The sequence below is a fragment of the Equus asinus genome, chromosome 5 (assembly GCF_041296235.1).
Source record: "Equus asinus isolate D_3611 breed Donkey chromosome 5, EquAss-T2T_v2, whole genome shotgun sequence".
In the NCBI taxonomy this organism is placed as follows: domain Eukaryota; kingdom Metazoa; phylum Chordata; class Mammalia; order Perissodactyla; family Equidae; genus Equus; species Equus asinus.
Window position 1 is genome coordinate 5,682,454 of NC_091794.1, and position 23,207 is coordinate 5,705,660.

General features: G+C 40.2%; 1 long non-coding RNA gene across 3 annotated transcripts in view; it reads right to left on the bottom strand.

The window, feature by feature from the left end:
* Window positions 1–649: 649 nt before the first annotated feature.
* Window positions 650–23,207, bottom strand: part of LOC123285585 (uncharacterized) — a 76,966-nt gene continuing 54,408 nt past the window's right edge. Inside the window, exon 3 of one of the 3 annotated variants that reach the window (XR_011503135.1) lies at window positions 650–4,027. This is a non-coding gene — a long non-coding RNA (uncharacterized lncRNA). The remainder of the gene's footprint in view (window positions 4,028–23,207) is intronic. The other 2 variants (XR_011503136.1, XR_011503137.1) reach the window with 2 other exon arrangements.

Here is a 23,207-nt window from a genome sequence, read left to right on the forward strand (position 1 = left end):
GTCACTGAATTGGGGACCATCTGTTGCTCACCTTAGCCCTGTTCTCATTCCTGTCCCGTGAGAGAGACTGGAACTCTCCTCCCCCTTTGAGAAGATGACACTCAGACTCCTAGGCCTCTTCAGAACACTCCTTAGTTTGCTCTGCCAGCGTGCTACACTAAACACTCGCACACAAGGAAAAAGCATTTCCAGCAATGACCACGATCTGTATCAGTGTGGACCTGTTTTTGCAAAAGCAAAACATTTTATAAATCCAATTTAATTTTCTAATTCAATACTTAAAAGAATTCAAAAGCAAATAAGCTCATTTATGTCTTTTCATTTTAGTACCAGCTAATGTCAGATTGAATCATGATGTTAAAATGTTATTTCACACTCTTTGATGTGTGGAATTTTAAGAAAAAATATTCATACCCCTCTAGATTTTATGTCACCTCTACCAAAATTTCTTCTATTTTGCATTATTTTTCTCCACCAAATTTCAAGTCATTCTCTTCATTTTTTTCCTCTCACAACAAAATAATCATTAAATATAATTTTTCCAACAAAGCAAATCTGGCACCTTATTTCTTTATAGTTTTTTGCTAAGATCTAAAATTACAAATTCTCTCTGTGCACTTCTCCAAATATTTTTTAAATTTTTTTTTCTGACATTTTAAAGCAATATTTATACCACTGAGTTGAGTTTAAGTAAACAGGCTGTTGCTGGTATGGTCACATACTGTAATGTTCTTTAAGATGTACCACACAGAGGCATCGACCTCAATGACACTCCCCAGGGAAATGAAATCAAGCACTTCTGCCAACACAAACTCACAAAGGCTCTGTTTTCTTTATGAGATCAAGGTCAAGCAAGTGGACCCAACGAAGTTAGGCATCAGGGAACATGTACGGGTGAAGGCCGGCACTCCAAAGTTTGTGTGGAAGTGAATTCAAGTATCTGAAACCAGTTTTGAAAAAAAATACTATTTCCTGATTTTAAGAAAGGCAACGTAAAGATAGGATCATAAAGCTTCTTGGCTATGTCAATACTTTATCAAAAGAACCCTGAAACTCTGAGAAATATTTCTTTAGTTTAAGCAAGACTGGACCAACCCTACCAGGACCCTGGAGGAAACTTTTTCATTTTAGTGTTAACAGCATGAGCCAACCTCGAGTCTCATGGATATGTTTGTGGCTCTCCCTGTAACAAGGCGAGAACAAAGGAAGGAGATACACACAGCGATCAAAGAAGAGATGGCACTTGTGAAGGGCAAGAAGGAAATGAATTTATTGAATTCTTACAATGTATCAAACATTGTCCAAGGTCTAATTTAACTCCTAACACAACTCTGCATTTGAATATCACTATTCCTTTCTTACAGAGAACAAAACAAGCTCAGAGAACCTAAGTAACCTGCCCAAGATAGCATAGGCGGTAAGGAGTGAAACCAGACTTGGAACCCGGGTCTACCTTGTTCAAAGCTCAAACTTATTCTGATGTTCTGGGGAGCAAGGGGGGCACATCACAGAATTTCACAAAGACACCTGCCTGTTGTACACCCATGTTTATAGCAGCATAGCCACAAGAGCCAAAAGGTAGAAGCAACCCAAGTGTCCATCAAGGGCTGAATGGATAAACATTCTGGGGTATACACATGCCGTGGAATATTGTTCAGACTCAAAAAGAAAGGGAACACTGACAGGACACATGGTCAACATGGATGAAACTCAAGGCTATTACAGTAAGTGAGATAAGCCAGTCACAACAAGACAAAGACTAGATGGTGCACTTAGATGAGGTATCTAGAGCTGTGAAACTTATCCAAACAGAAAGTGAAGGGTGGTGGCCAGGGCTGGGGGGAGGGGAGATGGAGACATTTAATTAGTGCAGAGTTTCAGTTTTGCAAGACAAAAAGAGTCCTGGAGATTGGTTGCACAACAACGTGAATGTACTTCTCACCAAGCAATTATACACTTAAAAATGGTTAAGACGGTAAATTTTATGTTATATTTTACCACAGTTTTAAAACATGCAAAAATACCCGCCTGAGTTGCATTTCCCTCACCTTTACCAATGGTTTTGCTTTCTTTTCTGCTCAGTCTTAGGCTCTTTCGCAAGGTGGGAATTGGGTCAATGAGAAAACTCCCACACAGACACTCTATCTTACAATCTGTGCAAAGGAAAAAAATCCCAAGAAGGAAGACCTTCCTCCAGGACAGTAAACAGCCAGCTATTTCTAAAGGACGCAGATTCTTTAGTACCATTTACACAGTCCATGGCAGCCAGGTTCCTACAGGAGTCGACATTTTAAGGTCATATCCAATGTCTGTGCCTAGTTCACGTTCCAGCCAGGGCACCTCAGAGGTTGAGAGAGACAGAGGCCACCAGTAATGCAGGGACTTCCATGGCTCTCACTGTGTGTCAGGCACAGTGCTAAGCACTCCACAAACATAAGCTCATTTAGTCCTATCAGCAACCCTAGCGGTGGTGTTATCGGTATCTTCATTTAGGAGAGCGAATTAGGACACAGAGAGGCCCAAGGTCACACAGCTAGAAAATGGCAGGGCCAAAATTTGAACAAAAGCAGCCTGGTGCCAGAATTTATGCTATGTGGCTTGTCACTTGTATTTTTTGTGGGTCCCGAGATAGTAAATACACACACGGTCAGAAATTTTTTAAAAATTTAAACTTCATTGCCTTCTTTCAAACCTGCAGCCCTGCTCCCTGACTTTCTAGTAACCTCTTCGGGAGGTGACATCAAGTCTGCACGTGGCCTCTGCCGCTCCGCTTTGCCTCTCCCTGGGTCCGACCCCAGTCCTGGTTCAAACCCCACCTCTTCATGACCCTTTGACTCCAGACTGCGCTTCCCCTTCCCCGGCGACTGTGCTGGGGGTCTTCCCGACCTATTTCTCCCTCTCTGGGCACGGCGTCCCACCGGTGACCCTGGCCCAAGCTTCCTCCACCCGCGGTCCCCCTGTCCTTACCCCCGTCCCTGCACGCTCCCCGCGTGCGCCCCGCTTCCAGCTGCCCTGCCCTGGCGCTGGGCTCGTCTCTGGGGCGCGTTTCCTGCCCCGCTCTCTTCCCGGGCCACCCTTCCAGGCCTCGGGTTCCACCACCTGGAGGTTCGGGCCCCGCCAGCAGGGCCAGGGCTCCACGTCACGCCCGGGAACGCCCCGCGGCCCCCAAACAGAGGCCAGCTCGGTCATTTTCCTTTAGGCTTTTGAAGAAAAACGTTGTAAGTATCTGGGGCCTTGGGCGGGACGGTGGGTGGCAAAGAAGGCCACTGACCAGGGCGGCCGCTTCGTCTGCGGGGCCCCCTCGCCGCCCACAAAGCTCCCGCGGTCTCTGTCCCCGCCGCTCACCCCCACGCCGCAGGGCGGAAGCAGGGACACAGGAGCAATGACCCTTGTGGCGTTGACCCAACACAGCTTTACGGACAGACGAGCCGGCTGGTCCCTTCGTGAAAGCGCTGGAACCTCTGTGATGTCTTCCGGCTTTAACGTGGGTTTCCGGGGACCAGAGCCCCTCTTTGCCGTTTAGACTATACTTCATTAACTCCACTCCACTGAAAGTAAAATCAAAGTAAAATAGGAAACGTGGTCCCTCGCATCATGCGGCATATTCCTTCCGGCATGAGAAGGCGCTCCGACGGGGCAATTATTCACTGCCCCAAACTGAGACCCATCTGCTGCTCATACTCTGCCGCAGCCTGGACTTCTCAATTTCCACAAAGAACCTTTTCCTTACCAAAGGTTCATGAAAGTTCTCCAGGCCATGCTTTGCCAAGAGTAGTTTTGAGACGGCAAAAGGAAGCTTGGTGCAGGCATGTGGCCCAGGGAGCGTGTGCACAGGAGCATGAACAGCTGAGGCCGGGGAGCCTGGTCCGCAGATGACGGCCTGGGAGAAGCTTCCCCCATTTGGGACATTCTTGACTGCTCTGCTTTGTCCTCACGAGGCTCTGAGATGCTCGTTCATTAACTCATTTCTTCATCTGCTTAACAAATGTTTTGGAGGGTCTTCTTTGGGCCAGAATATTGCTAGGCCCTGGGAATACAATGGAAAGACAAAGACAGAAAGACAGACAGTAAGCAAACACTAAAAAAGAGAAGAAACAGTGTCTGCCCTTGAAGAGCTTATAAACTGGTGCATCCTGTCTTGTAGAACTCCCCACGATCATAGAAATGTTCTTTACTCTGCACTGACGGATACGGTAGCTACCGGCCACATGTGGCGGTTGATCACTCAAAACGTAGATGATGTGACTAGGAAACTGAATTTTTAATTTCATTTAATTTTAATTAATTTAAATTCAAATAGGCACACATGGCTAGCGGGTACTGTATTGGATAGTGTAGGCCTAGTGGGAAAAATACTTAATCAAATGAATGTAATATTACAACTGTGCTATGTGCTAAGAAGGACTTTAGGTACAGAGCTCTAAAAATGAATAATAGGAGGATTTGACCAAGTCAGGAAGGTCAAGAAAAACTTCTCTAAGGAAGTGGCATAGGAGGAGAAATCTGAAAGAAGAGGAGGGGTCAAGTAGATGGCGGGGGTGGGGGGGAGGCCGCGGGGGCAGGGGGTGGTGCGGGGGGTGGGGGACAGGGGGGCAGTGGGGGTGTCACAGAGGCAATCTGGGCATCCAGAACAAAGAGGAAATGATACTATGTAATATTAGTGTGGCTGATGCTGTTAGGGGGAATAGGGGCCAGACCTTACTAGGGCTTTGCAGGCCACATAAGGGATTTTGGTGTTCAGCCTAAGGACAGGGTTTCAAGCAAGCAGGGGCTGAGGGTTTGAGTGCATAAGAAGTGGTTGCCTTTGCATTTTGACAAGCTCCCCCTGGTTGCAGTCTGCAAAACACTCCAAAAGATAGCAAGAGAAAGCACAGGAAGATAGTAAACTGTCTATTGCAGTGGTCCACATGACCGATGATGGTAGGTAGCTTGAATCCAGACAGATGTGTGGGATATGTAAAAAGGAAAACCAACCTACCCCAGAAAAAAATTGGATATGAGAAATAAGGAAAGAAGATCCAGTCTCAAGGATGACAATGCAACTAGCACATCCTGGTGGATGGAGGTACAACTGACTGAAGAGAAAACACGGAGGGAAGAGCAGGTCCAGAGGGGATGTTATTAGTTGGATCTCCAACACGTTGAGTCTGAGATGCTCAGAGACATCCAAATGGTCTGTTGAATAGGCAGAAACTCAGAGGAAAAGTAAGGGATGAAGATAGAAATTTGGTGGGTCGTTAGTGAATAGCGTATTAGTACTTGTGTCCCCATGATAATGTAAGGTATTCTTGGCAAGTTGCCACAAATGTTTGTTAATTAATGCAGACAAGGCAGTATGTACAAGTAGAATACATCTCATGCAAAATTACAACAGTCATTTAAAAGGGAGGCGATCAGGAAGTGTGCAAATGGGGAAAAAATGCTGATGAGGTTCATTTGTAAAAGCTTCATGAGAAAGCAAAACTACCTAAAGAGATGGGGAACAGGGCATGAGAAGTTCACACACCGTGGATGCTCGTTGCAATAAGAGAGGAACAGGAGAGATGGAAGGATTCATTGCCAGCTGTGCTTCAAGTAAATGACAGGAGAACTCTGGCTCAGGTATAAAAGATAGAAACAGACCGTAGGGGAATTGGGACCAGAGGGAGTGACACCGATAGTTAACAATAGTGGGCATTTTAAAATTAATTTGTTTGGTTTCTGCTGATGGGTGATAATTATTTTTGGATACTGATAAGTTGAATAGTTAATCAAAAATGATGCCACAATACAATTGACAATACAGGTAGGAAAGTTGCTTTAGTTTTCCATCCTTTTCCCATACACCGTTTCCATCTTAGAAGTATGTCACCTCTCAGATGGGTGAAAAGAAACATCAGTTTTAAACAACCTGCTCTCAGCTGGCCATATAGGTGATGGCATTTGTCTTCCTACTACCGCATTAACTTGAGATCAATTTATTCCATTTAAAAGTCCTCCTACTGGACTATGGGCTAGTGGAGAAATAAAATATAGAAAATGGTTATAATCGCTCCAATCAACAACTTTATAACTTGCCCTGAAAATCACAACACTAAGAACACAAATCTCCATTTGCCCTCAAATAGTAAGAATTATTTTGATTGTGGCTGAGACTCTTAGAAATGTGTTCAGACTGTTTCAGGACATAAAAGGAACTGGGTCTAAATCTAATCAGAATACAAAGAAACATTCAGGTATTTCAAGCTGAGACCTTGTACTCTTTCATGCTACCAGTCTGATCCAGTCCCTTTCCTCTGCTTCCTACCCAAAAGCAACCACTAAGAGGAATGGGGCATACGTTCCTTCCAGGCCAAGCTTTTATACTGTTACTCCACATGTGAGTACAAAAACAATATATATCATTGCTTTGTGTTTAGTTTACGTAAATGCTATTCTATAATATGAATCATTCTAAAGCTTGCTTTTTCATCCATCTCTGATTTACGACTTCTCTATGTTGATATGTATAGCTTTGGTTTGTTTTAATTGCTGTTAATTTGCCATCACATGAAAAGATCTATCTTATCCATCCCCCTATTGATTGATACCAGATTACTTCCAGTTTTGCACTATTACAAAAATATAGCAACAAAGATATTCTACATATCTTTCTGTGCACTTGAGCAAGACGTTCTAGATCAACATAGATAGAGCCAGATGTAGATCAGAGAGGCTGAGGCCATGACTTCACAAGATATTGGCAAATGTCTCAAAAAGTGGTGGGAGTTGTTAACATTCTTGGCAGAAGAGGATAAGATCTTTTCTACACACATCGACTCTTTGATGTTTGCCAATCAAATGGGTGTGAAGTGCTGTCTCATTTTAATCTTTTTCCCTGATTACTGGTTAAGTTAGGCATCATTTTTGTTTATCGTCTATCTGGTTTACCTCTCCTTTGAACTGCTGGTTCACATCTTTTGTCCATTTTTATATTTGCTTGTTATTTTTCTCCGGAGATCTTTACATACCATATGTGTCCAGACATAAAGTGACTCTAAACATAGGGCTATCTCCCAGTGTTCCAAATGAGGAGATACAGAAAGTTTTGTTCAACCCAAATGTAAAAATCTTTACTCATATAGATAAAATCATCAAATGTGTATGTATTACGCTAATGTCCTTTCAAATGTATATTTTAAATCATACATTACATAATAAATTAAAGAATATTGCTTTTTCCTTCACTCACATCTCAAATCACTTTATTCAAATTTCTAATGAGCATATCCAACATCAGGGATTGTCACCACTGAACCACTTTTTGCGTCTTTTACAGTTTGCTGAAACAGATCATCTTTACTTCTGTTCAGATAAATTTTGAATCTGTATTTAATGCGCTCGCAAGACTTTGTTCCAAGCTACCCAATACCCTTTTCTATATGATCACATACTATGTATATTGCTTTTTGTGCCAGTTATCTTGCATTTGCCCCTTCTGATAATCCCCCTTCTCTGAGATGACACCTTGTGTCTAGTGCCCACAGCAGTCCCTCTTGTTCTAAGTCCCTCAGCCTGTTTTTCTAGAGCCAGTTTTAGGAACAACATGGCCATTTCAGACTCCTGGCTTTATATGGGCGATTCTAGCTCCCTCCACACATGGTACCTACAAATCTAAATCTCCTTTCAGCTCTCGTGTCAAACCCCAGCTGTTAGGTCCATCCGGTGGGGATCTATTCATGGGCCATGTGGGTTCAGCCTTGCTTATCTGTCACTGGAAGGGATTTTTCTCTTATTTAGTTCCCTAGGGACTTCTTTGTATTTTTTGAACTATTCACTTAGAACGTGCTTTTGCTTCAAGTCTTCCCAGATATTCTGTGATTGGGAGGCACTTTCTTTATCAGCTCAGTTTGTCAAACCGTGTAGAAGACATCTCTACGATGGCATTTGGAAAGGTAGCAGTGGTCAGCAGAGTAGAAAATCCTGAAATCATGGATCAGCATACTATGTGAGTGCCAGGTTTGTGAAGTTTTTGTCCCCAGAAATACAAAGGTTTTTCTCCTGGTTTAAGATGTCCCATAGGCACATACGTGAACCTGTTAAAAACAAATTGTGTCACATTTCCCTCAGATTTACAATAGGAAGAAAAAATAAACAAGAACAAAATTATTTCAGTAGTTAGGATCCTGATCCTTCCTAAAACTGGCTTTGAAAGAACACTCAAATTCACATGAAACTGTTCACATTTCCCATAACTGGAGGCAACAGCTCTTCTCTCTAGCGTGATTCTCTGCAGCTGTAATGAATGAAGCCTCTAAATCTGACTTTCTGGTGGAAATATCAGCAAAGGAAACATACTGGACTTAGGTGTTGGTTTGTTTTTCTGATTGCATGAAGAAAAAACAGTATTTAGTTGCTATTTTTTAAATATCTATATCCCAAAAAGTTCCACATTTAAAAAGTGTTTAAAGATTCCACACTTAATCAGGGTTTTAAGTATTTCAGGAAGATTATTTTTTGCTTTTAATCTTGATGACTTTTTTCAACTGTTTTCAGTAAATTAAAACACTTCCTTAACTGCCTCAAATGAAAATACATTAGAAAAGTTAAGCACAGTCATAAAACTATCTTCTCAGGATTCATATAAATTTACAGTAGGATCTTCTCAGGATTCATATAAATTTACAGTAGGATCTCAACGTATGTTGGATAACAACAAATTAGAAATTTAAATCAAAGAGTGAAAATATCTCAGCACCTCACTCCTTCACAATCTCCAGACATCAACAACTACACATTTCATAAACATCTATGAGAATTTACTTGGTTCATTCGATTATTTATTGCTACTAACAGTCATGGAAGGTCCACCCTACCCTAACTCTACCATCATCTGGAAAAGGTTATAGAGAGGCTAATAATGTAAAAGCTATCCTGTGTTGTAGGATGTCTCTCTTTGTTAAATTGAATGGTGGCTTATTAAAATTATGTTGGTTAATATGCCACAAGTGAATTCTCCCCACCTACAGTTATTCTCTGCTCCTTAAATTAATGAGGAAAATAGATTTCACTGTTCTCCATACATGTTTGTATCCATGGATTAAGTGTCCAAAAGTTTGTGTGGATAAATTCTGAGCAAGCTAAGCTCCATGGGTAAATTTACCCCATTATGTGTGGTACGTTCTAGAGTCATCACAGAAGTGTCAAAGTTAAGGAAGAATTAAGTCAAGGAGGAAAAAACAACAAGCAGTAGAGGCTTGAAGACAACTTGGAATCTAAAATCCCATCTCAAAATTTAGGCTGTGAGGCTATTCATTCTACATATTTAGTCCAGCTTTGGTATCAGCTTCTTATAATTTTTCCCATGTCTAGTGTGCATTTAGGAAACTTTTTTTTTGTTTTAAGGAACAGATGGGAGTAATCGCAGCTGAAACTCTCACCCCTCCTCCTCTGGTGCTGGTCCAGTCCTTCCAAGGGCACATCTGGGCCTGGGATGGGTCCTTTTTATAGTTTTCTCAAGAGCATGTGACTAATACATTTCACGTGTTTAATTAAAGGCTTTTTGTGTGCACTGTGTGTAGTGAGAACCTCGTGTGTTTCCAAGATCACATGCCTAAAGTGTGACACTGTGACCCTTTAATGCTCACTCTGAAATCAAGTTCATTACATCAGAACCAGTGGGTGGTTAGAGGAAAGGAAAGAAAGAGGAGGAAATGAAGAGTCATAAATCAAGATTGTGCCATAGAATATTACCACTGGCAGATCTACTCAGGTCAATCTATAAAACTCCCCACCTGGGACTGTCACCTTTAGAACAGGAAGGGCCCCAGAGGACATCTAGTCCAGCCTCTTCACTTTACAGATGTGGAAACCAAAGTACAAAGAGATAGTGTGATACACCCAGGACCATACAGCTTGTTCATAAATGACCCAGGACTAGAACTCAGGTTCCTAAATTGCTTCCAGTGTTCTCTTCATTATACCTCAAATATGTGGCTGAAATTTTAAAACTGGAGTTAAGAAAAGTAACTTGTGCCCCTACCATTGTTAGGCACTGTGCAATATCTTGGGATTACAAAGATAAGTAATTTAGGATTCCTGCTGTCGGAGGGCTTACACTCCGAGGAGAAGGTGAAGATAAACTGATAACCACTTGGGGCAGTAACCACTGGAAGTGACATCACAAAGAGCGGAGAAAGCCCCATGGACAGAGCGGCTTCTTTCCCAGGAATTAATATTTTGTTAGATCTTGGAGGGTGAGTAAGAACTTGACAGCAAAGAAAGGCTGTTCTAGGCAGAGAACAGTAGACAAAGGAGCCTATAGGATCCGGCATGTTCCTGGAACTGAGTTGCAAGAGAGGACAGTAGGAGATGAGGTTGACAAGGTCAGTTAGGTCAAAGCTAAGGAGTGTCAATTCCATAATTTTAGCCACTTGAATCTAACAGATATTCAAAGAGCAGAGATGGTATTATTGAAGAAGTTTTTTGAAAACTGGCATTGATTAAATTCTCAAGTATTCTTAAAACAGACTAGAGTGGGGAAGAGATTAGGGTCAGGGACATGAGTAGGGAACTGGTTCCTACTCATTCCAAGAAGGAAAGATGATGATAAAGAAGTAAGAGCTGCATTTTGTTTTTAAACTTCAAGGAAGTTGATAGATTTGGGCAGGGATTAGGAAAGGAAAGATACAGGAAGGGAAAGAGTGGATGAAACACTGGGTTTTTCTCACTCGGGGAAACTGAGTGAAACCATTAACCAAGATCGAGAATAAAAGAAGAGTTAATTCTGAGAGTAAGAAAAGGAGAACTTCATTTAAGGACTCTGGAAATGGGGCATAAAGATCTAGAAATAGCTTTCTTGGCTCTATGAAGGAAATTTAGAGACATTCTGTGCAGTGTGAGGTATCTAGTCTTATAATTAATAACAGATTGGGCCCATAGAAACTAAGGCAATACTAGTTTCAGTTACCACCTACTCACAGTTGACTATGTATGCAAACATAATTATAACTCACAGATTTTGAGAGTAACTATTTCCCATTTATCTAAGCACTGTCTTTCACCAGTGGCATCTAAATCAAAAAACATTGTGATTAATTAAAATATTTCAGTTCAGTTCTTAATGGCCTTTATTAGTCTCTACCAGGTATAAAAATTATACCTCATTGCTGGGAAATGCAAGGAAAATAGGACACAGTTCAAGAAATTGACGGCCTGGAGGGTGAATAATAGCAAGTATGTGTTTCCAATACGCAGAATAAAATCTGATAGGAGCTGTGAGGAGGAAGAGAAGAGCTCTTGGGAAAGAAGATAGTTTGCTGAATTATGAAGGAGGAAGAGTTTAAGAATTAGTGTTGACAATCAACATATGAGAAAGGGCATTCAAGGCTGGTCAGGTTGGAAGAAGAGTATGGGAAATGTGCATAGAAGAGGAAAAATGTTAACGTGTTCAGAGAATATCCCATTTCCCCTGTGTGGTTGGGAGCATATGGTGGGCGTTCTGGCTGGAAGACTAGATTGAAGTCAGCTTGTGAAGGCCTTTGTAGGGAAATGAGGCCTAGAAATGGCAGTGATGACAAAACTTTGGGGAAAATAGTGCAGTTAATTATAATAGGGCTTTGCTCAGCCTCTGATGTGGAAGAGCTTGCCCCCTGCCCCCCCCCCAAATGACTGAGCTGTGTCACTCATGTTTCAAAGACCAGCCTAAGCAACTTCTCACAAGATTTCTTCTTTTCATGACCACACCCTAGTTTCTACTTGACCTCGACCTCCATCTCACCAAATTAGAAATATTACAAAACCTTGCTTATTGCACAAGATACATGAATTTCCCAAAGGAATCTGGAACCCAAAATGAAGTTCCTAATGTTTACTATTAAAATAAGAAGAATAAAAGTAGTAATAGCTAGTGTTAGAGCACTTTCTTTGTACCAGGAGCATACCGATTGTGTTATGTTGGTTGGTTTGCCCTTACAACAATCCTTTGAGGAAGATGTGTTACCGTAGCAGTCTTACCAGTGAGGAAGGTTTCAATGATCTCTCCAGCTCTGAGTGGCTTGAGAGTGAGATCGCCAGCGTTACAGCCCCGGACTGCCTGACCTGAAAGCCCTGCTCTTTTCCTTATCCCGCACTTGGCAGCCACTCCTCTACGACACCGGAACAACTGGCATTCTCCTTCCCAAATTCTCATTTTAGTAACCCTCTGTAACCCAAGATAGCAGGGGCTTATAAAAACACACAAGTGGAGGCATGTTGCATCTTCTGAAGTCTTTAAGAGGCAGGAGTGAAATAAAGGAAGAGGCAAGGAGACCAGTGCACTTTTCAAGAAGTGCCCTGGCGAAAGAACGACAGTTCTTCTCTAATGATTCAGGAATTAACTTCCTTCTGATCAGTGAATTCAGCTGAAAGACAAGAGAAAAGCTAGCAGAGCCATTCTAAACCAGTGATTCACTGATGCTGGAAATCTGGCTAGGAGATATCTAATAAAAACAACCCACTTCAGTTTAAGACATGAGATATTTACTCCACACCCAGATGAATAGTACAGGGGATGGAGAGGAATTTTAAACGGTTTTTTCCAAACACAGAAACTGGTCAGACTTCTCCTCTTTCAAGGATGAGTAAAGCAATATTAAATAACATGAAGAAAAATGTACTGCCTTAGGGATACAGAATATCCATGTAAAATGATTTATGGTAAGAAACTGAAGCTACCTTTGGAAATTATCTACTTTTTATTTTTGTTAAATAAAAGCAAAACTGCGTTTTTTTGAAATGTAAGTCAACAGATGAGTTCAAGGTAGAATAAATTCTAAGATTAAAACTAAAAGGGAATTGACTATTATAAGGAAAGTATGCATTAAATTAACAGGAAAACCTTGTACTCTCATGACCAATTCTCTTGCCAAAAACAATCATAAAAACTGACTAAAAGACATAAAAAATGTTTGAAGGCATCAGAGAGCAACCAAGCCAATCAGGAGTTGAGGGACAAAGACCCCACAGCACAGAGGGGCAGACCTGGGCGAAGCCACTCTGCTGATTGGTTTTTCCCGCAGGGGTGTTGGTGACTTGGACCGTTATTTGTAAACAAAGAAGGGGACTGGGGCTTGCAGCCATTTAACCAGGCTGGGGAGACATAGAACAAAGGGGCCAAAACATAACAGGGAGGAAGGAACAACAGAGAGGACAAGCCAAAAGGCTGGAGCAACTTGCCCTTGAGGCATTTGCCAACTTCTAAGCCTTTCCCACACAGAGGGAGAGCTGAAAACCCAAGCAAAAAAGCCCCGTAGGGATGCCAAAGTATAAAACCAAGATTCCAGCAGTCTGTCAGCGCTAGAGAGACGGAAGTTGGAATTCATGACCCATCAAGGTGAGGGGGCTTAGTAAACACACTGGGCTTTGAGTTGAGATGTAAAAGAAAAGCAAGTCATAAGCGTTAAAAATTCCCCATATTATTAAAATGTCAATAATAAAAAGCAAACATGCAAAAGATTAATTAAGCAAAATAAAATTCAGATCCCTATATGCCAAAACGTATGGGGTTATAGCTTTATAAACTGCTATTAATAAAAATATTGACCTTGAAGAATGAGAATAAATGAATGAAACATTCAATTATAACATTAAAACTATATTAGAAGCAGAAACTTATAAAAGCAAAAATAGAGGGAGAAAGCAATGAAATTACCAAAAAAAAAAAAAGAATTGATAGATATATCTAATTGACATACAACTAAAGAGTTAGTTCTTTTTATCGTTAAGTATGATGCCAGCTGTGGGCTTGTCATAGATGGCCTTTATGTTGAGATATATTTCTTCTATACCTAATTTGATGAGAGTTTTTACCACTAAATTATGTAGAATTTTGTTTAATGCTTTTCCTGCCTCTGTTGGGATGATCATATGATTTTTATTCTTCATTCTGTTAATGTGGTGTATCACATTTACTGATTTGTGTATGTTGAACCATCCTTGCATCTCAGAGATAAAACCCACTTGATCATAGTATTCGATCTTTTTAATGTGCAGTTGAATCTAGTTTACTAGAATTTCAACAAGAATTTTTGCATCTATGTTCATAAGGATGTTGGCTTCTAATTTTCTTTCCTTGTAGTGTCCTCATCTGGCTTTGTCATGAAGGTAATGCTGGCCTTGTAAAATGAGTTTCAAAATGTTCCCTCTTCTTCAATTTTTTGGAGGAGTTTGAGAAATATTAGCATTAATTCTTCTTTAAATGTTTGGTAAATTCTGCTCTGAAGACATCTGGTCCTGGGTTTTTCTTTGTTGGGAAGTTTTTGATTACTGATCCAATCTCCTTGATCTGTTTAGATTTTTTATTTCTTCATGATTCAGTCTTGGTAGCTTGTATGTTTCTAGGAATTTATCCATTTCTTCTAAGTTATCCAATTTTTTGGTGTATAATTGTTCATAATAATGTCTTAATTCTTTGTATTTTTGTAGTGTCTGTTGTAATGTCTCCTATTTCACTTACAATTTTATTTATTTGAATTCTCTCTTTTTTCTGGGTAAGTCTAGCTAAAGGTTTGCCAATTTGATCTTTTCAAAAAACCAACTCTAAGTTCTGTTGATCTTTCCTATTGTCTTTCTGGTGTCTATTTCATTTATTTCTTCTCTGATCTGTATTATTTCCTCTCTTCTTCTAACTTTGGGCTTAGTTTGTTCTTCTTTTTCTAGTTCCTTGAGGTATAAAGTTAGGTCATTTATTTGAGATCTTTCTTTTTTCTTACTGTAGGTGTTCACTGTTATAAGCTTCCCTCTTAGAACTTCCCTCTTAGAACTGCTTTTGCTGCATCCCATAATTTTTAGTATATTGTGTTGTGGTTCCCTTTTTTTTTTTCTTTTGCTTTTCCCCTAAGATCAGGAACAAAACAACGGTGCTCACTTGCAACACTTCTATTCAATATAGTACTGGAAGTCATAGCCAGAATAATTAAGCCAAAAAAAGGAAATTAAAAGCATCCAAATTGGAAAGGGAGAAGTAAAATTGTTTCTGTTTGCAAATGACATGATCTCATATATAGAAAACTCTAAAGACTCCACCAAAACACTGTTATAAATAATAAACTAATTCAATAAAGTTGCAGGACACAAAAATAACATAAAAAATTAGTTCCATTTGTGCTAACAAAGAATGATCTGAAAAAGAAATTAAGAAAACAAATTCATCTACAATAGCATCAAAAAGAATAAAATTTTAGGAATAAATTTAATCAAGGAGGTGAAAGATCTTTACTCTGAAAACTATAAAATATTAGATGAAATAAATTGAAGAAGACAAATAAATGGAAAGATATCCCATGTTCATGGATTGGAAGAATTAATATTGTTAAAATGTCTATAATATGCAAAGCAATCTGCAAATTTAATGCAATCCCTATCAAAATTGCAATGGCATTTTTCACAGAAATAGAAAAACAATCCTAAAATTTGTATAAAACCACAAAAGACCTTAAATAGTCAAAGCAATCTGGAGAAAGAAGAGCAAAGCTGGAGCTATCACACTCCTGAATTCAAACTATATTACAAAGCTACACTAATCAAAACAGTATAGCACTGGCATAAAACCAGACATGTAGACAAATGTAATAGAATTGAGATATCAGAAATAAACCCACAGATATATAGTCAACTAATCTTTGACAAGGTCACCAAGAATAAACAATGGGGAAAGGATAGTCTCTTCAATAAACAGTGTTGGGAAAACTGGATATCCACATGCAAAAGAACAAAATAGGTCTCTATCTTACACCACTCATAAAAATTAACTTAAAATAGAATAAAGACTTAATTGTAGGAACTGAAACCATAAAACTCCTAGAAGAAAACATAGGCAGTATACTCTTTGACATTGGTCTTAGCAGTATCTTTTTGCATATCTTTTTGCCTTCTCCTCAGGCAAGTGAAATGAAAGAAAACATAAACAAATGTGACGACATAAAACTAAAAAGCTTCTGCATGGCAAAGGAAACCATCAACAAAATGCAAAGACAACCTACCAACTGGGAGAAGATATTTGCAAATCAAATATGTATAAGGGGTTAATATCCAAAATATGTAAAGAACTCATACAACTCAACAACAACAAAATAAACAACCTGATCAAAAAATAGGCAGAGAGGGGCTGGCCCCGTGGCCGAGTGGTTGGGTTCACGCACTCCGCTGCAGGCGGCCCAGTGTTTCGTTGGTTCGGGTCCTGGGCGCGGACATGGCACTGCTCATCGGGCCACGCTGGGGCAGTGTCCCACATGCCACAACTGGAGGGACCCACAGCAGAGAGTATACAACTATGTACCGGGGGGGCTTTGGGGAGAAAAAAGGAAAAAATAAAATCTTAAAAAAAAAAAAAATAGGCAGAGGATCTGAACAGACATTTTTACAAAGAAGATATACAGATGGCCAACAGGCACATGAAAGGAAGCTCAATATCACTAATTATTAGGGAAATACAAACCAAAACCACAATGAGCTATCACCTCATACCCAACAGAAAGGCTATTATTAAAAAGACAAGAAATAATAAGTGTTGGAAAGGATGTGGAAAGAAGAGAACCCTCATACATTGCTGGTGGGAATGTAAGCTGGTGCAGTACGGAGATTCCTCAAAAAATTAAAAATATAACTTACCATATCATCCAGCTATACCGCTTATGGGTATTTATTCAAAAAACTCAAAAATGCTAATCAATAAAGATATATGCACCCCCATGTCGATTGCAGCATTATTCACAATGGCCAAGACTTAGAAGCAGCCTAAGTGCTCATCAATAGATGAAAGGAAAAAGGAGATGTGGTATATACACAATGGAATACTACTCAGCCATAAAAAGAGATGAAATCTTGCCATTTGCAACAACACGGATGAACCTTGAGGGTATTATGATAAGCAAAATAAGTCAGATGGAGAAAGATAATTACCATATGATTTCACTCAGATGTGGAAGATAAGCACACACATGGATATGGAGAACAGAACGGTGGCTACCAGAGAGGAAGGGGGTGTGGGGAGGGCAAAAAGTATAAAAGGGCTCATGTGTATAGTGATGGATGGCAACTAAACTTGTGTTGGTGAACACAATGTGGTCCATACAGAAGTCAAAATATAAAGATGTGCACCTGAAATTTATATAATGTTATAAATCAATGTTACCTCAATACAAAATAAGAAAATAAAAATGAAAGTTAAAGACTAAAAGAAAAGAAATTGCAACAAATAAACATAAAAGCCAGCAAATTTTACCCAGAATTAGGAGGAAGGGAATAAAGGAAAGCAGAAATTAATGAAATAGGAAAGCATTTGATAAGAAGCTTAAACAAAATCTAAACCGAATTGTTTGAAAGACTAATAAAATTTTTAAATTTATGATGAGGGTGGTCAAAAAGAAGAGAAAAGGCTTAAATATACAATATCAGGAATGAAAATGGGACAACACTAAAGATTCTACAGACGTGACAATAAGAGAATATCAGGAATAAAATTTATGCCATTAAGTTTTAAAATTTAGATGAAATGGAAGATTCCCAGAAAATACAACTTACTAAAATAAGAATACAAAACTCTGGATCAATAACCTGCTTTAGTTTGTGTATTTCATTTGTAATTTTAAACCTTCTCCCCTTCTCCCAAAAATATTCCAGGCCCAGATAGCTTTACTGATGGATTTTACCAACCATTTTAAAGAAATAGTCTTTTTAAAAAAATTTTTTTTAATTTATTTTTTTTTAAAGAGTGGCACCTGAGCTAACAACTATTGCCAATATTCTATTTTTTTCTGCTTTTTCTCCCCAAGTCCCCTCAGTACATAGTTATATATTTTAGTTGTGAGTCCTTCTAGTTGTGGCATGTAGGACGCCACCTCAGCATGGCCTGATAAGCGATGCCACGTCCACGTCCAGGATCTGAACCGGCAAAACCCTGGGCCGACGAAGGGGAGCACACGAACTTAACCACTCAGCCACGGGGCCGGCCCCAGAAAAAAATGCATTTTATACAAAGTCTTCCAAAGAATAGAAAAAGGCGTGCTTCCCTTCTTTATGTGAGGTCAGTACAACCTTGATGTAGGCCAATCTTACTCAAAGCCACAGATGCAAAAAACTCAAACAAAATTTTAGCTAACTGATATAGAAAGAAGGTAATATATCATGGCTAACTTGGGTTTATTCCAGGAACACAGGGCTGGTTTAATATTCAAAAATCAAGTCACCACAATAGCACAATAAAAGAAACTTATTCGATCATCTCAATAGATGCAAAAGAGCATTTGATAAAATTCTACATGCAACTCCCTGTCAATGAGGAATAGGATCTCTTAGAGGATATCTAGTGTGGAAAAAACTGCAGCAGATGTCAGGCCCCAAATGGTACAATGCTGAAAGCTTTCTCCATGGATCAGGAGCAATGCAAGGACGTTCACCGTCTCCATTACTATTCAGCTTTGTACTGGAGGTTCTAGCCAGTGCAACAAGGCAAGAAAAAGAAGTAGGAGGCTTAAAGGTGAGGACAGGAAGAAATAAAACAGTCATTATTGCCTTACGATCTGCTTGTGCAATATACAGAAGAATCTGCAATAAATTTTGAGGATAAATAAGTTAGTTTAGCAAGGTTGCCAAATACAAGATCAATATAACAAAAATCAATTGCATTTCTATATGAACAGCAAACAGAAATTGAAATATTTAGAGATGCCATTCATAATAGTATCAAAAATATCAAATTCCTAGAATAAATCCAACAAAAGAAGTGAAAAATCACCACCACATTTGACAGAAAATAAAGACCAAGTAAGGGGTAGACTACTTCTTAAATAGAAAACTCAATAGTGTAAATACATCAGTTCTCCCCAAATTGGCCTATAGTCAATAAAATCCTAATCAAAATCCAAATCAAAATTTGTGTGTGTGTAATTTGACAAGCTGAATCTAAAATTTATGTGGAAATACAAAGGGCTTAGAATAGCCAAGATGCTCTCTAAAAAAAAAATTAGAACAACTTACTCTGTCAATAAATATTAATGTATCTACATAATTAAGATCATATGGAATCAACAGAAAGATATGCAAATAGACAAAAATAAAGAGCTCAAAGTCCGACACAAGTGTGTATATATACCTAATTTATGACAAAAATGGTGCTACAGGGCAATGGAGAAACAAGCTTCTCAACAAATTGTTCTGGGCAATTGGATATGGGAAAAAAACACTAAGACTGACCCATACCTCACACTACACAAACACGCAGAATAAGTCCCAGCTGGATTGAAGATCTAAATGCGAGAGACAAACCAAATAAGCTTCTAGAGTTGCTCTGTCTGACATGGGAGCCACTAGCCACATATGGCTATTTAAATTAATTAAAATCAAATAAGGACATAGACAGTATAGTTTTCTTCATATAACATTTTTTTAAAAGAAGGTAAAGCCAGAGGGGTAGAAGTCAGGAAAAAGTGTTTGAGGGGCACGTGGAGGCAGCTTCTGGGACGCTGGCAACCTGCTTCTTGACCTTGGTGTTCACGTGGGTACTTGCTTTGTGTTATAAACACGTTACCTACGCTTTGAGCACTTTTATGTATGCGTGTTACACTATATAATTACTATATTAAAAATGTTTGACTTTTAAAAATAAAATGAGGAGGGCCAGCCCTGGTGGCCTAAAGGTTCACCTCAGTGTGCTCTGCATCAGCGGCCTGGGTTCGGTTCCTGGGCACAGACCTGCACTGCTCTGTTAGTGGCCATGCTGTGCTACGGCCCACATACTAAAAAATAGAGGAAGATTGGCACAGATGTTAGCTCAGGGTGAATCTTCCTCAGCAAAAAAAATAAATAAAATAAAATAAAATAAGGAGCCCAAGAAGTAACAGGGTTGCTCTAGTTGAGGTGAACAGGGGACAGCATTTAGCTCAGTTGCTTAGTCTCACTGCCATCTCCACACCTCGGGGCATATCCAAAGAGCCCTGGTCTCCTTGGAAGGCAGTGAAAAGCATGGATACACTGTTCATTCTTTTCACGAATAGTTGAGATCCTACTATTGGGTGCATAGAAGACACAGCAAGGAACAAAGCCAGGCCCCAGCCCTCGCGGAGCTTCATTCTTGCATGACACTGAAATGTGAAAAATCAATAGCTTAGCGCATTGTCTTGAGAGGAAGTGTGGTTGATAGAGAATTCGAGTTTGGAAATGAAAGAATTAAAGGGAATTTATGCCCACAGAATAAATTTCGGCATGACATTGGCCTGATCTGATGCTTTCCAGAGAGTATTTATAACCCGGATTTCTTTATAAGTATTTCTTTATTCATTCCATAATATTCGAGGGCCAACCATATGCCCAACACTGTAGAGAGCCTTGGGAATACACAACAGTGGATAACATGGGGATGTCCCCGGCTCTCAGAGAGCTTATGGTCCAGAGAGTGTGACGAGATTAAACAAAGCACACAATCTGTAATTCAACTCAAGGAAAGAACCAAGGTTAGACACTATGCTGCTCTTACTGGCTGATGCCTCTATCTGATCTGATATGTTGAACTTGACACTCAGAAACACCCGGATAAAAACAAAAAATTCTGATACATTTCAGTCTGTCAAGCAGTTTTACCTAAGGCAGCTTTTAAAAATCCTGATGGCTTGGACACACCCAAGACCCAATAAGTCAGACTGGGGTGGAACCCAAGCGTCACTGATTCCTAAAGCTCCCATGTGATTCCGATGTGCAGCCAAGGGTGAGAATCACTGATTTAGGGGCAAGTTTACGCTGTATATTTTTAGTTTCTTTTATATTGACTTGTAAAACTATTTTCTGTCCAATTAAATATTTCAGTGCCTTTTAATTCTGATGCCTTCTTAGTCACAGAAAATATTTCTGCTTCATTACCAAGTGCAAAACTTCAGAGTGGGCACATACTCCGAGCTAAGTAGCTGGAATGTGAGACTGACCATTTCAGACAATCTCAAGGAAACAGGAAGCAAGTTATTTACTTAATATTGATTTCAGGTATTACTTAACTGCATGCTTCAAACTTCAATATGGTTACATGTGAAGCTAACCAAGAGTCACGTGTTTCTGTCCCTCTTGTTTTGGAGGAGTGTGGCTTCAGTGACTGTCGGTGCCACATGCCCCTATGATGAAAGCTTAATATCACCACGTTAGAGCAAAAAATTGGGCTACGTAAAATATTACGCTGGTCCTCTACAACCCTCTTTATGTAACAGGATTTATCTAATATGTGTATGGACGAGGGACAGATGTTAGGGTTCAGAGAACCCCTCCAAGGACGGTGGAAAGAATGTAAAAAGTCTTATTATTAGGTAGGCTCAGGAACTAACACAAACAGAGACCAGGGGCTTTCCAGAGTTTTCCTCCGTTATTTTCCCCCGTTGATTTTAAGGCTGTCTTAGGCTGTGATGTTTGGAGAGCAGCCTGCTGGCCTCCAGAGCCAAGGGCAGGCCGTCTGCCTCCAAGTGCACTGGGCTCCAATTATGATGCCATAGGGATTTCTTTTTTTGGATAAAACAAAGTCCTGCCATTTTGCTCTCAAGTTTCTAAGTTTCCTTTGCTTTAGGACCCTCCCGACAGCAGCAGTTCTTGCGATGATGTATTTACATTCTGAACTCACAAGGAAGGCTTTCAAAGGCTCCCTTATCCCAAGTTAATCACTCAAAAATAAACCCATAGGAACAAGTCTGCAGTAGCAAAGAGGTCTCTGCAAAGCAAAGGTACATGAAGGGATTCCTTAAGGCTCCAGGAAAAATAGCAGTCTCCTTGCTAATTAGGGAGTGATTTCACAACATTGAGAAAGGAATAAACCAAAGATACATCATTCTTTGAAACTATTTTGGCTGCTTATATCCAAGCGTCAAGAAACTGCAGAACCACGAAAACTGATCCAACAAATCATACAGCAACTACCCTTTGCAGGCCCCACATTAGGAGAAAAGGTTACAAGAGAACCAAGGAGCAGAAGCCTGCTGAATAAGAGAAGACATGAGTGACCTCCTAGGGAAAGAGAAGTCATCCAGCAATCTTGTATCACCAGCTTCCTTTGCTTTTTGTCCTCTTGGGAGCTCATGAGTTTTCACACAGAACAATGTCCTCCCCATCCCCACCCAGGCTGGTAACTGGCCTTAAAATCTCTCTAGTTTAAAAGCTCAATTTGGGGCCGGCCCTGTGGCCAAATGGTTAAGTTCACGCGCTCGGCTTCGGTGGCCCAGGGTTTCACCACTTTGCATCCTGGGTGCCTACCTAGCACTGCTCATCAAGCCATGCTGAGGTGGTGTCCCACACAGCACAACCAGAAGAACCTACAACTAGAACATACAACCATGTCCTGGGGGACTTTGGGGAGAAGAAGGAAAAAAAAAAAGTTTGGCAACAGATGTTAGCTCAGGTGCCAATCTTTAAAAAAGAAATTTTAAAACAAAGCTCAATTTAATTTCCAGCTTTTTAAACTCCATCAAGTTCTCTTCTTCTGGAACTGAATGGGAGAAGGTTTTATGATTCCCTTGTGTATTTATGGTCAGCTGCAAAGAATGGAAACCAACTCTACTTGATTTAAGCAGAAAAATAATGATGCTAAAGGATATTGGTATCTCACATTTATAGGGAAGGCTGGAAAATCAGGCTCAGAACAGGCAGAAACAAAAGAAAGCGCTGTAGCCGTAGCCACGCCAGGGTCACGCAGTCTCCACCCTGTTCCCGGCCCCTGCACTGGACCCCGCTCCCCAGACCCTCCTGCTGCTGCTGTCAGAGAGCCCCTCCCTGTCCATTCTCCAGCTCTGCCTCAGGAGCTCCGAATGGAACATCCCAGGCCACTCTCTCTGATTGACCTTGTTCCACAGGAACTGGAGAAGCAGTTTCTGAGAATTTTCTGCTTTTACAGTGGGAGGTGGGGTCTGCTGTCCATCAAGACCTTCATGGCAGGGAATTTTCAAAATATAGGTAAGAAGGTAAAATGCTGGAAAGCTTAAAGTTTTTTTTAAAAGAGCAACAAACAGGCCCTCTTCCACAAATTCCAGGTAATTCATTCAAGGAATGTGTCATGGCATATTCTCTTTTCCCAGCACTCTAAGGGAAACTGGATTTTGATGGCCATTCTTAAGTAAATAGCATGCCTAACTTCGCATGGAAGTCCAAACTTGTATAACCCGAACACCACTCTCTGGATGTCCTCTACCAACGCTGAACGACAGAATATTTTTCTGGGTGATCTTTCCCTATGCACTATGACCTGGCCT